General features: G+C 33.0%; 1 protein-coding gene across 6 annotated transcripts in view; it reads left to right on the top strand.

Annotated features, from left to right (window-relative positions):
• Positions 1–17,174, top strand: part of LOC138694719 (homeobox protein Hox-D9-like) — a 738,702-nt gene that overhangs the window by 261,573 nt on the left and 459,955 nt on the right. For all 6 annotated transcript variants that reach the window (XR_011331001.1, XM_069818709.1, XM_069818708.1 and 3 more), the window contains exon 3: positions 3,355–3,417. The gene's annotated coding sequence lies outside the window, so the exon portion shown is untranslated. The remainder of the gene's footprint in view (positions 1–3,354; positions 3,418–17,174) is intronic.

Raw genomic sequence — 17,174 nt, 5'->3', positions numbered from 1 at the left:
AACACTCTATATGCATTTCTGGATTCGCCCATACGTGCTACATGCCCTGCCCATCTCAAACGTCTGGATTTAATGTTCCTAATTATGTCAGGTGAAGAATACAATGCGTGCAGCTCTGCGTTGTGTAACTTTCTCCATTCTCCTGTAACTTCATGCCTTTTAGCCCCAAATATTTTCCTAAGAACCTTATTCTCAAAAACCCTCAATCTCTGTTCCTCTCTCAAAGTGAGAGTCCAAGTTTCACAGCCATACAGAACAACCGGTAATATAACTGTTTTATAAATTCTAACTTTCAGTGTTATTAGGCCTACTGAGTAAATTATTATAATAAGATAACACAACTTAAGGAAACATGTTGGCTATACTGTAGCTTTACATTTATAAGTTCAAAACTCCTGTACCACACCCACATACACACATGCACACATACAAGTACAGTACAGATAACGTCCTAAATTGGGAAGCATCAGGTCTGTTGTTTGTAAATGTAAATGGGTGCTTGAAAGCTTCTGTTTGTAGACTGTTCCTGCTGAAGATCATCCCTTGCGATGTTCATAGGCGGCGCCACTTTTAAGGCAGTTTAGTATAGTGATTTATGGTTGGCCGTTAATATTGGGACAGCCTTGATAGTGATATCTACATAAGCATATTGGTCTGCCCCTGAAACGTTGCAGCTCCGTTGTATACAAGAGAAACTATACATAGCTCTGACCACATTTTATGCTGAAGCCGCAAAAACAATTAAAAGGAATCATGTTAAATATTTTACAGTGAATTGTTTTGTTTAATCAACCGAGTGGGCGGCTATGTGTACGGAAGAGAGGAGATCTGTTTGATCACATGCTCCACAGGGATATTTAATTGTTCAAGAGTGCCCTGAATTCCGGAGAAGAGTGTATATTTGTCGGTGCAAATAAACTTAATTTACCAATTATTTATTAAGGAAATTAATATATATGTGTTACTTGTCTTAATTCGGCGACGTACCGACCGTACGTTTCAGAAATATCACATTCTTATGTTCTAGCTCTACTCTGAATGAATTACATGCTCTAACCAATGATATTCTATCACAGATGGCTTTATGGTTTGAATCTAATTTTTTTTTTTTTTGCTTAATCAAGAAAAGACTATCAACATAATTTTTACCCTAAATCATGTAATAAAAAAGGACAACATATAAAACTATACCAAATTTCTAGGACTTTTTATAGACTCCAGTTTAACATGGGAAAAACAAATCGAATATATATGCATAGAAGTATCAAGAGTTATATATTTATTAAAGAAATTAGTGACTTGTGTTTCTCAAAATTATTTAAGATGTGCCTACTTTTCGTTCTTTCAGTCGATAATTAGGTATGCCTTAATTTTCTGGGGAAATGGTAGCAAAATTGGGAGTGTCTTGACTTTGCAAAAGAAAGCCATTAGAATTCTATGTCAGTCAAACTATCTTGAACATTGTCGACCTCTTTTCAAATAATCACAGATATTAACTGTCATAAATTTATATATATATACGACCTAGTCCTTTACACTCGACAAAATATAGACAATTACTCATTAATAACCAATATATATGATCATGAAATTAGAAATAGTGAACAAATTAATATTCCATACTGTAGATTACATAAAACTAGTAGAAATTTTTCTGTCATGGGGATGAAATTATATAATAAGCTTCCCAGTCAATATTATAAGTTACCAACCAATAGCTTCAAAGCTAGATTTTATAATTGCCTTTTTAATTAATCCCTTCTACTCTGTAGATGAGATTCTTAACATAAATTCATACGAAATTGTTTTTTTATAAATAAAGTTATTTAGATTAGTTACAATTATTACATAAGAGTGAAGTGTTTCAATTAATTTTAGTTTCAAAATGTTTTGTGTTTTCATTCTAATTACTGTTTTCAATTATATATGTATTTTCAAATGTATGTTTTTTTTTGTGACGAAGCCTATCACTGTATGTGATAAATGGCTTAATAAATTGAATTGAATTGAATTGAATATCAACAGTAATCTCACTAGAAATTTATCTAGAGAAAATCAAAACTCGAGTGGGATTTAATTGACTATTACACGATTAGAAGAAAGTATATGAAGATTAGTATTGACGAAGTACTCCAATACAATAAAATATTAATTGACTTACGAAAATACAACTGTCTTCAAATGTATTATTGTACCATCTCAACATTACGCTAGATGGAAGTAGTGTATTATGATTAGCTGTTTTCTTGTTATCAGTTGTGCCAAATATGGAATCTTCATTGAACTCTGTGGACGATTACTAGTCAAGAAGGCTTTGTTGATTCAGTTTCATTTGTATTAAAACATTTGCATTCCACTTCAATCATCCGGATCTCAGTAATCAACGTCACTTGACAGATGATTTTCAATAAATCTTAGTATTAAACAATCTCTGATACGTGACTATTCATAATATCATATAGCAGAAGCTATAACAAACATAACCTAAATAATATAAACGAGTGTTAGAAAAGTTTTAATTAGGGATGATGAAATAAACAAGAAAAGTTTTAATTAACGGTGATGAAATAAAAAATAAACATGAATAATTTTAAAAGAAACAATTATTGAAAGTAAAATTTTGAAATTTGAATGTTTTAGTAGTTGGTGGTTCAGTTGATGTTATATTGGACGTGTGCGTAATAGAAGTGAACTCGTTGATGTACATGGTGTATCCCTCAACTTATTCAGGAAATCCTAAAGTGCTCTTCATTTATTTGTAAATGGGGTTTCAGGGAAGATGCATAGCTATGACCAGTGCTCTTTATTAATTCTTGTTCTTGAATGCCAGTGCGAATCATATTTGAAACTGCTGTGCATCGACTGGAATGGTTTGTAATTTTCTGTTTTCTTTTTTTTTTTTCTTCTTTTTTACGTCCAGACCAGTGCAGTTTGAAATGTTGGCAAACAAAGAAACAAATGCTATTGTAGTGATAAAAATAAACAAATGCTAGGGACGCGGTAAAATTAAACAAATGCTAGGGACGCGATAAAATTGTGCGATAAGCAGCCATGATTGGTTGAAAGACGTCCTTTCGTACCGTTTTATTGGTCAAAAGTAGTGTGACGTAGTAAAAGTGTAATAGTCATTCTAAATCAGGGAGAGAGCAAATAGCATTAACGACAAGAGCAATAGCTTTAACATTTATCCATTTCCAGTGAAATAAAAAACACGTTATAAATTACTTTGTCAGTCGCGAATATTGTAATTGGGCTTTGCCTTTTATGTTCAGTAACAAATAAATAAATATATGAAATGTAAAAAAACAGTAATTGATAATGTTTAATACAGTGAGTATTTTCTTTTTCCAACAGGCATGTGTCTTCGCCACCCAAGAGGAATCTAAGCTACGTGTATTTGAGTCACAGTCACTGGTGGTGAGTACCAAGTTATTGATCTATTTGGATGTATTTAGATTAACAAATTAAAATATCAGAGGATTAAGCTACTTCAATTCTTTTCTCGCGGCTAGAGAGCTGTCAAAAGTCGAAGAAAACGTTAATTCTGCAATAAGATGCTAAAGACCATCTTCGGAAAACATGGATTTGCAATGTGGAAGAAGAGGCGGAAGAAGAAGTAGGCCGAGGCCTAAGACCTTTGTAGAACTTAAGACGCTGGCGATGTTCCATCGAGGCCCTATGCTCTGCTTAAGAATAAAAGGACATATCGTCATCGTCGTCATCATCATCATCATCATCAAAGATAATCTTCTGTTTTTCGGTCAGTCGATGTAAATAAAATATCAACCATATCTCAGCTACCTGTTTCTTAAAAGTCATGTTTTTCTCTCAACTTTCCTTTATATTAACAACTGATCCTTCTCCTTTCTTGGTTATGTTTCTTCTCATTATCCTCTTCCTCGATGTTTTCCGCCTCTTCTGTTCTTCCTTCTCTTCCTCCTAAGATTAGCGAACGGGATTCTTACTTTGAGATTCCGCTTATGAGTGAGTTAAAAATCCGCTTTGCTTCGCTGGTCTTGCTTCATTTCTAAGATATTTCCTAACTCTAAGGCGAATGTTAGTTAATCCCATGGAAATTTCTCGAACTCTTTTAGACAAAATACTATCATACAATCATAAATTTCACCAACGTTAGATGACCTCTCAATTGCTATAGCGTCTTCAAATCATAATCATCATCATCATCATCATCATCATCATCATCATCATCATCATCATCATCACCACTATTTTCTCCCTTTTTAGTATCAGGCCTGGTGACCTATTAGCTACGTTTTCCCGCTATTTTTTTGTTACCTCAAGAGATATTTCACTTTTTCGGTGTATAATAAAGACTTTCTTTTTTAGCTATTCTTGTCCTGTGAATTCTCATGATATGCTATAGCTAGTTCGTATTGTACTGATAAATGAAGAGTCCACTGTAAGAATGATGGATGTCACTTTCTTGTCGAAAATGAACCAAGACTGTCAATTCATAGCTTAAGACATATGAAGAGTCCACTGCAAGAATGATGGATGTCATTTGGAATACATTTTGCAGGAGAAGCAATTGAAAGTTTGAAATGCTTAGCGCTCAAAGCTTAACTGTGATTTTCCGAACATTACTGGACAATGATTATCAGTATTAATGTCATATAACTCTCTATGTACATTCTATATATCTTAAGCTATGCATTGACAGTCTCGGTTCATTTTCGATAAGGAAGTGACATCCATCATTCTTGCAGTGGACTCTTCATATAGAATGTATATAGAGAGTTATGGCATTAACACTAATAGTCATTGTCCAGTAATGATCGGAAAATCACAGTTAAGCTTTGAGCGCTAAGCATTTCAAACTTTCAATTGCTTCTCCTGCAAAATGTATCGCAAATAACATCCATCATTCTTGCAGTGGACTCTTCAAATGTAGTCTATTTATTGGCAAAATTTAGACCTACCTGAATTTCTCTTCCAGTTTACCAATATTAGTCTATGTAACCTGCAGTAGAATACAAATATGCAAATATAAATATCAGTCCTATTCATCTTCCTCCTGATATTCCTCGTCATCTTCTCTTTCTCTTACTTTCTCCTTTCTACATCCCCTTTTCACCTTTGTTTCTTCTTTTTTTGCAAGGCAGCGGGTGTTGACTTTTCCAAGTTCTTATTGGTCTAGCCAACTCTACTTCCATCTTCGAATAGGCATAGGCTAATATTTTTCCAATTTGTTTGTCTGTGTATTGAGGTCTATTTCGATGTCCTGTTGAGTGTCTGTTAGTTGGATGTGACTAATACATACAAAAAAAATTCCAACGTTTTCAGAACGCTGGATTTTCATAGCCTATTAGAAACCTGAGTTTATATCCACACTAATCCAAGTGAAATTTGTTGTACACAAAATTATTTTATACCGATTTTTTTTCTCAAGATAGGCTACTCTTCATTCCCTTGTCATCTGTAATAATATTTCTACTTATATTACCAACTTAACCTACACAATAACAACGATGAAACTCTTTGCCGCAACATATCCTCTAACCTTATAAGTAACTGACAAACGTTCTGCTTGTTAAATGACAACGAAAATACGCACAGACGTCTGCTATAGACAGTCGGTTGTGGTATCGCGTAAAGCCTTGGTTTTTCTGAACCGACGCTTGCGTTTAAAATGTAAATAATTGTTGTTTTAATGAAATTGTCATGTGGGCACGCTATATATTTTGTAGATGATGCCACAATATTAGATCTTGAATAAAATATGCGTCCGATATGTTTTCAGATGTTGTGTTGTAACGAATCAGAAGCGATCCTGGCCTGAGAGTTAAATTGTCACGCACGAGACACGAACATCTGGGGCAATGAAATTAGGCTAGCTAAATATATCTCCCACGATGTTAGTGGTAGTATGTTCAAAATTACAACCCAACCTCCTTGTAGCACTTGGCTACCTATGCTATATGCTCTTTCGATGATTTAATATAGGCCTATTTAAGTTCTTAATAAATCACTTTTTAATTTTAACGCGGCATGGAGGCGCAATGAGCCATAGGCCTAATATCTAATACGTCATTATTTTAAGTGCTTAAGACTACGCTTTCAATCATAGTAGTAATATCGACCCTAGAATTTATAACAAATTAATGAAGAAATAGGTACCTTCATCTATTTAACTCAAAGAGTTTCAAATTTAATATTGTATGTAAACAATTATTTATTAGTAAATATTATTTTTTTAGATATTATATACATAGGTATAGTGTTATGCCAAATGACGAGTCTTTCACTGCAAACTCCGTATTTTCCAAACTTTCCTATTTTCTGTCTTCATCTCAATATCCGCATATAATCTATATATCTTAATATAAGTTTTCTTGGGCTTTCCGTTGCTTTCCTCACACCACTCTCTCTTTCGCATCTTAAAAGAACCCAAGAGGGCTCCAGCGTTTAAGTGAGGAGAGTGGATTTGACTAATTACGCCCTCAGGACTTTACCGGAATTCATCGCAAGGGTTAAATATCACTTCTATCAGGGTTTTTGACCAGATCAGAGATAGGGAAATCCCGATTAGCCTTTTCCACCCTTTTAAATGTTATTTCATTGTAATTTATGCATAACCATTATTATATATCGAATCATCCTTTGAGCACGAGATCACGCTCTTTCAGGGGAGTGCTAGAATTTCGTATATTTACAATTTCTTTGTATATTTTCCTAGAATTAAACACTATTATTATTTTGATTTAAATTTTGTCGGGCGATATGAGGCATGTATGTAGTGCGTATAGAAAAATCTTTGAAGAAGTTAGGAATAAGGAGCCCATGTTAGCAAGCTTCTAGTTTTTTTAGATATCGTCAAATAAATAGATGTGTATGACTAGATTTTGATATTAAAAGCACGTCGCAAATCAAGAAAAGTTAATTGGGTAACAAAATGCAATGTTATTCTAAAAATGAAACATTTCGACAAAATAAGTCAGAATAGAAATAAGTATGTTTCATAGAAATATAACGATTTTCTCTAAAACAGTGAATGTTAGAGAAAAAACGTATTTAGATTTTTCAAATCACTCACCAGTTTCATTTTGGTGCAGAGGTTAGCATCCACTCTAATTTAAGTAGCCTACCATGTTTTAAGTCGTTTGCTCGCTCCATCATATTTTCATTATTTTGGTTTCAAGCACTCTACTTTCTAGACTTTTTCAGTCTTCTCTCTGAGTTGCTGTGAAGTAGTTATGATTTAAAAAGTAAGTGAGACGGTTATCTTTCCATTAAATTAGACACTTAAATATTTTCAGTGGAATATCATGGCAAAACTTAAAAAATACAAACTCGACTGTGAGATGAGATTGTGATAAAAGTCTGTTTTCGGCGTCTATCGTACCAAGTAAATGCATGAATTATTTTCTTGTTTTCTGATTGTTTGTATTTTCTTGTCATAGCTAGACTATAGTTGTTTTGTTTTGAATAATGTCGCGATATTTTTATTTACGACCAATTATCTCGGTATGATGCATGCTAAACATAATTATTTTATTAAAAATAATGGTTGCTTATTTAAAAATAACGCAAGAAAAATTTATTTAGATTGATTTGCATTATAATACCAGATAAAATAGGCCTATATTTTGTTGAACTTTGTGTCTTGTGTACAGCTATTCATACTGAATTATTTGACCTTCATTTTTGTATTTATGTGCTGGTTATCTAGGGATGATACATACAGACCTAAACTGTAAATATTTTATAAATATAAACCTCTATTCAGAAATAGGCTATGTAGGTATTTAATTCAGTTTAATGCCTAGACACACTAATAGAAACCATTCGTCTGCGTATTTCCTAATATAGTTCCCTAAAGTTTCATATATGGAATTTTTCACAGTATTTAGGAATATTTACTAGAATTGTTACGTAATTTTGTGTATAATACAATATGAACAACTAGCGGTAACCATTTGCGATGCAAAAAGAGCTGATGCTACCATCTAGTGGCTTAGCATGGACACTATCACGTGCCTAAAGCACGAAACGGAGAAACGATCCGAGTCGTACGAAAAGCTGCTTTGAAAGTTGGCCGCTGATGCTACCATCTAGTGGGTTAGCATGGACACTATCACGTACCTAAAGTACGAAACGGAAAAACGATCCGAGTCGTACGAAAAGCCGCTTTGAAAGTTCGCCGCCACAGGGAAAAGAATGCATAATGTTCACGTAATAACGGGATTATGACGACGCCACAGACGTGCGAGATGAAGCGTTCTTCCCGCTTTGTCTTCATATGTTCACCTTACTCCATCCATGTCTTTCATGCTGTCCATATGTTGACGAGTACATCCAGGAATAATAACCTACATTCTGTAAAATACAATATTTTTCTGAAAAAAAAAAATCCTTAAGTAAACATAATACAAAACGGAAAAAATATTTGACTTGGTATACACCGAAATATTAAATAAAATTTTCAAGTACGGTACAAGTGAAAATAGAATATAATTACAGGACTTTGTACAAATGGCACAATAAAACCAAATAGGATATCAGGTAGACGTTTTGTCATTAAAATAAATCTTCCGAAAAGCTTATTTGTGTTATAATATCCGTTACCATCTTGACTTGGAGGGTTTCCCCGTGTCAGAGGATCTGAAAAGAAGTTATCATCTTCCGGTTTAAGCGGAAGTATAAACAATTGATGTGTTTAGGAGTAAGAATTTGACGAACAGTGAAAACACGTGTCTCACTACTGGAAAGTGCAACAAACACACTTTGATCGATGTCGCTATAACGAATGTTGATCTTGAGGCCTACGAGCAAGTATAAACTTCCTGTTACTGTTATAATACTTTCGGCAAATATAGCGAACAGATGTTGATACGGAGACGTACAGTACATCATATTTAAAAATTCTGTTTAGCATTTGCAATACCAATCCTGTTACGGAATAAAATGTCAGTTCAGCAAATGACTGTGACTAAAAGAAAGATTATGAGTGTTTGAATCCTGTGTTAAATTTGATTTGTCCAAAGTTTGGAAATTATTTATAGGTTTTAAAACTTCTCAATTAACTATTTCATAAAAATGGTTCATTTATTCTCTGAGGTGAAGATGGCGATAAGGAAATCGAAGTAGAAGAACAAAAATAATGGAATAATAAGTGAATAGATAAATAAATAAATAAATAAATAAATAAATAAATAAATAAATAAATACATAAATAAATACATAAATAAATACATAAATAAATAAATAAAGGAATAAATAAATAAATAAAGGAATAAATAAATAAATAAAGGAATAAATAAATAAATAAAGGAATAAATAAATAAATAAAGGAATAAATAAATAAAGGAATAAATAAATAAATAAAGGAATAAATAAAAAGAATAAATAAATAAAGGAATATATAAATAAAGGAATAAATAAAAAAGAATAAATGAATAAATAAGTAAATAAATAAATACAGGAATGAAGAAATAATTAAATAAAGAAACAATAAATAAATAGATAAATGAAGAAATAGGCAAATAAATAAATAAAGAATAAATAAAAAAGAATAAATAAATAAATAAATACATAAATAAATATGCCTATTACAAAATAAATGGTAAACAAATCTCGCAAAATTTTGAAATAGTCTTCACATATTTGACTAGATTTCGTAATTTCTAAACATCTTTGAACTTTAATAACTCTTGATACAAAAGTCCCGAGAAAACTTGGTCTTGCTTAAGGTAATTCTTGGTAACATCCAAATAAGAATGACAGTTTCAAACATAGTTCCTTGGATAATATTGACACAATTGTATAAATAAAACAACCAAATAATCTGGAAATTTCTGTACAAGTACCGTACATATGGTCAGAAACTGAACTATTTAAGAATGTGATTGTTTTTGTACAAGTACAGAAAATCCTTAAAACAGAATAACCCAAGAATCTGAAAGTTGTGTACAAGTACCAATGTCCACTGAAACATAACAACAAAAGAATCTGAAAATGTGCGTGCTTGTACAGATGTTTCTTGAAATATAACACTCAAGGAATATGAAAATTTGTATACAAGTACAGACATTTCTAGAAATAGAACGACTCAAGAGTCTGAAAGTTTGTGTACAAATACCAAAGTTCACTGAAACATAACAACTAAAGAACCTGAAAATTTGTGTGCAGGTACAGATGTTTCTTGAAATATAACTCTCAAGGAATATGAAGTTTTTATACAAGTACAGACATTTCTAGAAATAGAACGACTCAAGAGTCTGAAAGTTTGTGTACAAGTACCATAGTTCACTGGAACATAACAACCAAAGAACCTGAAAATTTGTGTGCAAGTACAGATGTTTCTTGAAATATAACTCTCAAGGAATATGAAGTTTATAGGCCTATACAAATACAGACATTTCTAGAAATAGAACAACTCAAGAGTCTGAAAGTTTGTGTACAAATACCAAAGTTCACTGGAACATAATAACCAAAGAACCTGAAAATTTGTGTGCAAGTACAGATGTTTCTTGAAATATAACATTAAGGAATATGAAAGTTTTTATACAAGTAGAGACATTTCTAGAAATAGAACGACTCAAGAGTCTGAAAGTTTGTGTACAAGTACCAAATTTCAATGGAACATAACAACCAAAGAACCTGAAAATTTGTGTGCAAGTACAGATGTTTCTTGAAATATAACACTCAAGAAATATGAAAGTTTTTATACAAATACAGACATTTCTAGAAATAAAACGACTCAAGAGTCTGAAAGTTTGTGTACAAGTACAGATGTTTCCTAAAATTGAACAACCCAAGAATCTGAAAATCGTATCCAAGTATAATAATGTTCCTTGAAACAGAATAATCAAAGAATATGAGAGAGCGTGTACAAGCTGGCTATAGATATCAATAAAATTATTGAAATAGAACCAAAGAGAATGAATGTTTGTGTATATTTGTACAAGTAGGTCTACAAATGTTTCCTGAAATAGAACCACTAAAGAATTTGGAAGTTTGTGTATAGTACTTATGTTCTTTTTAATATAACAACCAAATAATCTTAATGTTAGTGTACAAGTATTGCACAGATGGCCATTAGATGCATTGGAATACTTGAGTAGGAGTCTAAAACATTGGATTTGTGTCTGTTTCAATATATACGTTCAGTTACGGAATTGTGGGAGAGTACAACTGTTAATAGTTACGTATGTGCAACTTACTACTTACTGCCTTTTAAGGAACCCGGAGGTTCATTGCCGCCCCCACATAAGCCCGCCATTGGTCCCTGTCCCGAGCAAGATTCGTGCCAGGGAATCAGACCCATTCCGAGGCTTATTTGAAGCATTCGTAACAAGCTGTTTTTTACGGTGATGGGTTGTTAGCCCTTCGCCCAACTCCCAAGCTGGAGGACCACCCCTCATCGGCTGTCCGCGACTGCTTATTCAATATATTCACACCTACCCTCCATATCTGGAGGCCGTCTCCTCGATCCGCAATCTGAGGACGCGCCATGCCGTGGTGATAGGGACCCACAATGCAATTTAATTTGTTTTATTTCGCCGGACATAATGTCTTGTTATTGTTAGACCTATACAATTTTTAGTTCTCCCAAACTATACACTTTCCCCAAGTATTAGGCAAAATGTTGAACATTCTCCTTTTCCCTTTCCTGTAAATACGCTGGTAAAACTTTCTTAAAAGCAAGGAAACTTCTATTTATTTGCCATTAAAGGTTTATCAATCGGCCGTGTAGAGCCGTCTCCGCTATAAAATGACAAGAAAGAATGGAATTGTTATAAAACGTGTGGAATTACTTAATGTTACGTGTCAATATATCAAACTTTGAAATGGGTATTAATTCTAAAACGAGTTACGATTTTGAAACTATATGGAAGATATAAGATATATCAATATAATTACATAAAAGTCCTGTCACTGAAGGTGCCACATCATCATTTTACAGTCTTTGAATCGTCACTGTACTTAAAAGGAGCGTTAAATAAAGAATTACTAATTTGATACATAAAAGATGAAGCTTCTTGTATCGTTATTGAATGAAGTTTATCTCTGCTTTATGTACAGATAAACGTAAAATTATAAATCATGGTGTAAAATGTTTTAATGTCGTATGGCAGTTTATTAGCAATATCGCTGATAGATATCTTTCCAGCTTTACAAAGGATCGCGCACATTAACTTCTCCATCATGTACTGTTCATAATATAAGAAAGACATTAACATGTTTGTTGTTGTCTGACATCCTCAACGTAACACTTTCATCATAGTGACGTCACAGTACGTCATCGTAAGGGAAGGTCTCTACTGCCATGCCTCAACAAAACCATCAATGACCATCCCCCACCCCGACGAATGGCTATCATAAAACCATTAACTTGTATTCAGTGGCTATTAAACTTCAAATATTACTACCATGGAGTTTCTGTCGTTACTCCTCTCTGTCTACTCCTAAAAACTGAAATAGCAGGAGAGGAAGGAAGTAAAGCAATATGATGGTTGCGTTTGAAATGTCTTATAACGTTAGAGAGAGTACAATCTTTAGCTACACTTTAAAGTTGATTTATGACAAAAAAGAGTTTCTTTTTCGGTAGTATTCCCACTAGGAATTTTTGCGTGCGTTAGATGTCTTTACGTGATATATCGTAAAAATAACATTGTGGCTTTTTTGTGTTGTAATATTTTTTGTTAAGGTGGTAGTAGTGGTTGTAAGAGAAGGTGACGCTCGGAATTGCCTCTAAAACAGCTTTAATGTTCTTTTAATGCTTTTACAATGGTATTAACTGTTTAATTTGACTCTGTTGTGTGTATTTCTCATGTGGAATTGCTTACTACTGTAGTTTTTGATTCTGATTCATTATTCCTTCACCTTTAGTCAACTTGAACTTGTTAGAATTGTTAGACTTTCACCTCTCCCCATATCACGACATAATTTAACGATGACGTTTTCTTCTGTTTTATGCATTTATAGGAGAAATCATTTTATCAATCTTTAGGTATATTGTATGTTTCAGACAATTTATATTTTTTGTGACTTATAAAATTTTAGAGTCAATTAGGTCTGTACCATCTTAGATGCAATGGTTAAGACACAACTTTTTGCAGACCGTAGAATTTAAAGTTTTGTATTCGAATCCCGTCTAGAAAATGGATGTTTGTCCATTGCCGTCCACACCTGTGGAGTAACGGTCAGCGCGTCTGGCTGCGAAACCAGGTGGCCCGGGTTCGAATCCCGGTCGGGGCAAGTTACCTGGTTGAGGGTTTTTTTCCGGGATTTTCCCTCAATCCAATACGAGCAAATGCTGGGTAACTTTCGGTGCTGGACCCCGGACTCATTTCACCGGCATTATCACCTTCATATCATTCAGACGCTAAATAACCTAGATGTTGATACAGCGTCGTAAAATAACCCAATAAAAAAAATTGTCCATTGCCAGTGTAATATTCTGCGTTGCCTCAATCAGAAATTCAGCATCTTTTCGACACCAAATCTTGGAAGTTGACTTTGTTTGTGTCTAATGTTAGGTTGCAGCAAATGTGAAAATTCCAAAATTGTGATAGACAAGATGAACTACTAAGAAAGGAGAAAAATAGGAAGAAACAATAAATGTAGAAAAAGAGAGTAAGAAAAAATAAAGACAAAATATTAACCTGTGAAGCGTAAGATACCTATTTTGTCGTCGTCGTCGTCCTCATCATCATCATCATCATCATCATCATCATCATCATCATCATCATCATCATCATCATCATCATCATCATCATCAAACTGTCACAGAATCGGAACATATGACCCGTTCAAGCCCCAGTCATCTCTTCAAAGGACGCCCTTGAATTCTTCTGTCCTGTGCTCTATGTTTGAGTAAATTTATTAATAATTGAGGACCTGAAATTCCTAATACGCTAAGTGCTAAAAACAACTTTTTGAGATATTAATGAAAAACACATTGCAAAATGCACGTTGAGAGACCTACAACATCGTCTTTTGGCGCACGAATGGGTTACTTACTTACAGTTGAACTACGACAAAGACAGTTTAGTATGATATTCTCATATGGATGTTCCCCCCTTATATTGAATAAAATTAAATTTGAAAAATTGGCACTTAGCACATTGGGTTATTTATGAAAGGGCCTAAGTCGCTAATTTTGTAAAAATGAGTTTGTATGTAATACTGCTCTTTGGCTGTAGATACATCGATTTAGATATGAAGAAGACTAAGTTTCACACTCTAATGCTTAGTAGAATTTATGATACAATTTTTATTTCAGCCTTAATTTCAAAATTTCGGCCAGTAAGCAGTTTTTCTTAAACTGCTAACAATTCAGTATTCAAGACTTAGTCCCTTTCATAAATAACCCATTCATTTAGAATGTTAGGTCTTCAATTGTGGATTTCTGTTACTGTCCATTCTCCGTACATGTTGAATCCAGAGAGTTTTATATTTATTAATTTTTGTCAAAATTGGTTCAGTTTTCAATTCATTGTCAATGTTCCCAGTACGTTAATGATCCTGTAATGTGTATTTTGCTATTTTCCTTAAAAAATTAATATCTGCTGCTGTGTTTCTTGATTTGTCTCGTTGCTCCAAAGACCAGATTTTGGATTTAACAGAAATGTAGGTAGAGCTAGTGAGTTACAGAATTTTAATCTAGTTTGTTTGAAATTGTGCAAGATTTGAAAGCTCAGTTTATGAATCTTGTGACTAGCAAACATTTAGGCAGTTTTGTTGTCGAATCTTTCTCTGTTTCATAAGATAGTGTCCAACACAGGTAGCTGAAAATGATTTGTTTTACAAGTATGACTTCATTGTTTATAAGCCTAATTATTTTGGATATCATAGGATTTTGGTTTCTACATGCCATTGAATTGGTCTTACCTGTAGATATTGTTAAACCATATTTTATAGACTTTTTTCTAAGTTGTGTACGGACTCTTGCAGAGTTTTCTGAATCTGCTGCCATGACTTAACTATGAGCAGAAAGGCATGTTTTGAGATTAAAATTCCCTGAGAGTTTTATTTTCTTTTATCTACCTCTCTTTATATCTACAGATAATAATTTTCATTAATAGCTATAGATGTTAACGAGTCTTGGTAATATGGAACAACTTTGTTTTTCACCTCTCTTAATACGTGTAGATTGCGAAAAACTAGAATGAAATGTTTTTTTTTCTTCATTGTTTTCTTATATTTTGTTTAGCCTGGTGCCTGTAAAAGTGGATCTGGAATAATTCTATTGCGTGAGATTTCAAATAATTTTATTACATTAATTTGGTCGAATGCTTTCTCGTAATCAGTGAAAAGCTAATTTCTAAATTAGGTTAAATTAAATTTCCTTCGCAATTAGTAGCAGTTTTAATGTGAAACGTGTATTATTATTATTATTATTATTATTATTATTATATTATATTATTATATTATTATTATTATTATTATAATATTATATTATTATATTATTATTATATTATATTATTATTATATTATATTATATTATTACCGTATTATTATTATTATTATTATTATTATTATTATTATTATTATTATTATTATTATTATTATTAGGTCACTTATTGCGTTCTTATTTTAGGCCTATTCGAAGTTAGATTGAATACCCTATGTTTGAGGTTAATCTGACTTTATTAAATTTTGCATTTAAAATATTAAAACTAGGAGTAGTATAATAAATCGATCCTTAAAACCATACTACTGCATATTTGTTCTATATACAAAATTTGAAATGAATGATAGAAGAAATAATTTCATAGTCACCATGGTGAAGATTAACATTAGCATTACTATTTTCAAGTCATGAGTCATTCAAGTGAATTGTTCTGTGACTAATAATATTGGTTCATCTTTTTCTTGGTCGTCATAGATATCTCCCACGCTCTCCTCCTCACGCTCTTTCGATTTCTCTTTGCGCTGTTGCGGACTAAAATAAATGTCCTATAGGCTTATTTATTTTCTTGCTATATTAAACTTTACATCTGTACGCTATATTGATTTAAACCCATCACGTGACCTCATCTGACTATATAGATGGTCACATCTGGCACGAAAACAATTCTGTCCAGTTGTCTGAATTGTTTGGCGTAACGGACACAACGGAGTTGGATATTTTTAACAGACAATTTATTCGTTTGCTTTTGCTGCAGAGGAAAGAAATTTTAAGTTGAAGATGTTAAGTTATAGTTCTCTTCAGGAACAAACCTACAAAGGAGTTTGTAACAAAATATTTCATCATAATTCTAATAAGTTACAGATTATTTGCGTAACATAACTTACACTTCGTAAACAAATTATCATGTACCATAAATACGTTTACTCGTGGCATTAAAATACTTATATAAATTTAAAAGTATAGTCTGCTAGTAACATGTCATTGTGAGAAATCAGTTGTTCGAGACAATCTTTACATTCAGTGTTCACTTGATTTATTCATAAAGATTACGAAGAAAGTTTAAACAATGTAGTATTAGTCTGTGCATTTGTTGTAATACTGTAAATAAATTATTATTACAGCCAAAAATGTCTAATCTATGAAGCATTTTATATCTTTATTATTATTATTACTTACTTACTTACAAATGGCTTTTAAGGAACCCGAAGGTTCATTGCCGCCCTCAAATAAGCCCGCCAGCGGTCCCTATCCTGTGCAAGATTAATCCAGTCTCTATCATCATACCCCACCTCCCTCAAATCCATTTTAATATTATCCTCCCATCTACGTCTCGGCCTCCCTAAAGGTCTTTTTCCCTCCGGTCTCCCAACTAACACACTATATGCATTTCTGGATTCGCCCATACGTGCTACATGCCCTGCCCATCTCAAACGTCTCGATTTTATGTTCCTAATTATGTCAGGTGAAGAATACAATGCGTGCAGTTCTGTGTTGTGTAACTTTCTCCATTCTCCTGTAACTTCATCACGCTTACCCACAAATATTTTCCTTAGCACCTTATTCTCAAACACCCTGAACCTATGTTCCTCTCTCAGAGTGAGAGTCCAAGTTTCACAACCATACAGAAGAACCGGTAATATAACTGTTTTATAAATTCTAACTTTCAGATTTTTGGACAGCAGACTGGATGATAAGAGCTTCTCAACCGAATAATAACACGCATTTCCCATATTTATTCTGCGTTTAATTTCCTCCCGAGTGTCATTTATATTTGTTACTGTTGCTCCAAGATATT

Source organism: Periplaneta americana, chromosome 2, assembly GCF_040183065.1.
Source record: "Periplaneta americana isolate PAMFEO1 chromosome 2, P.americana_PAMFEO1_priV1, whole genome shotgun sequence".
In the NCBI taxonomy this organism is placed as follows: Eukaryota; Metazoa; Arthropoda; class Insecta; order Blattodea; family Blattidae; genus Periplaneta; species Periplaneta americana.
This window is presented reverse-complemented; position numbering and strand designations above follow the sequence as displayed.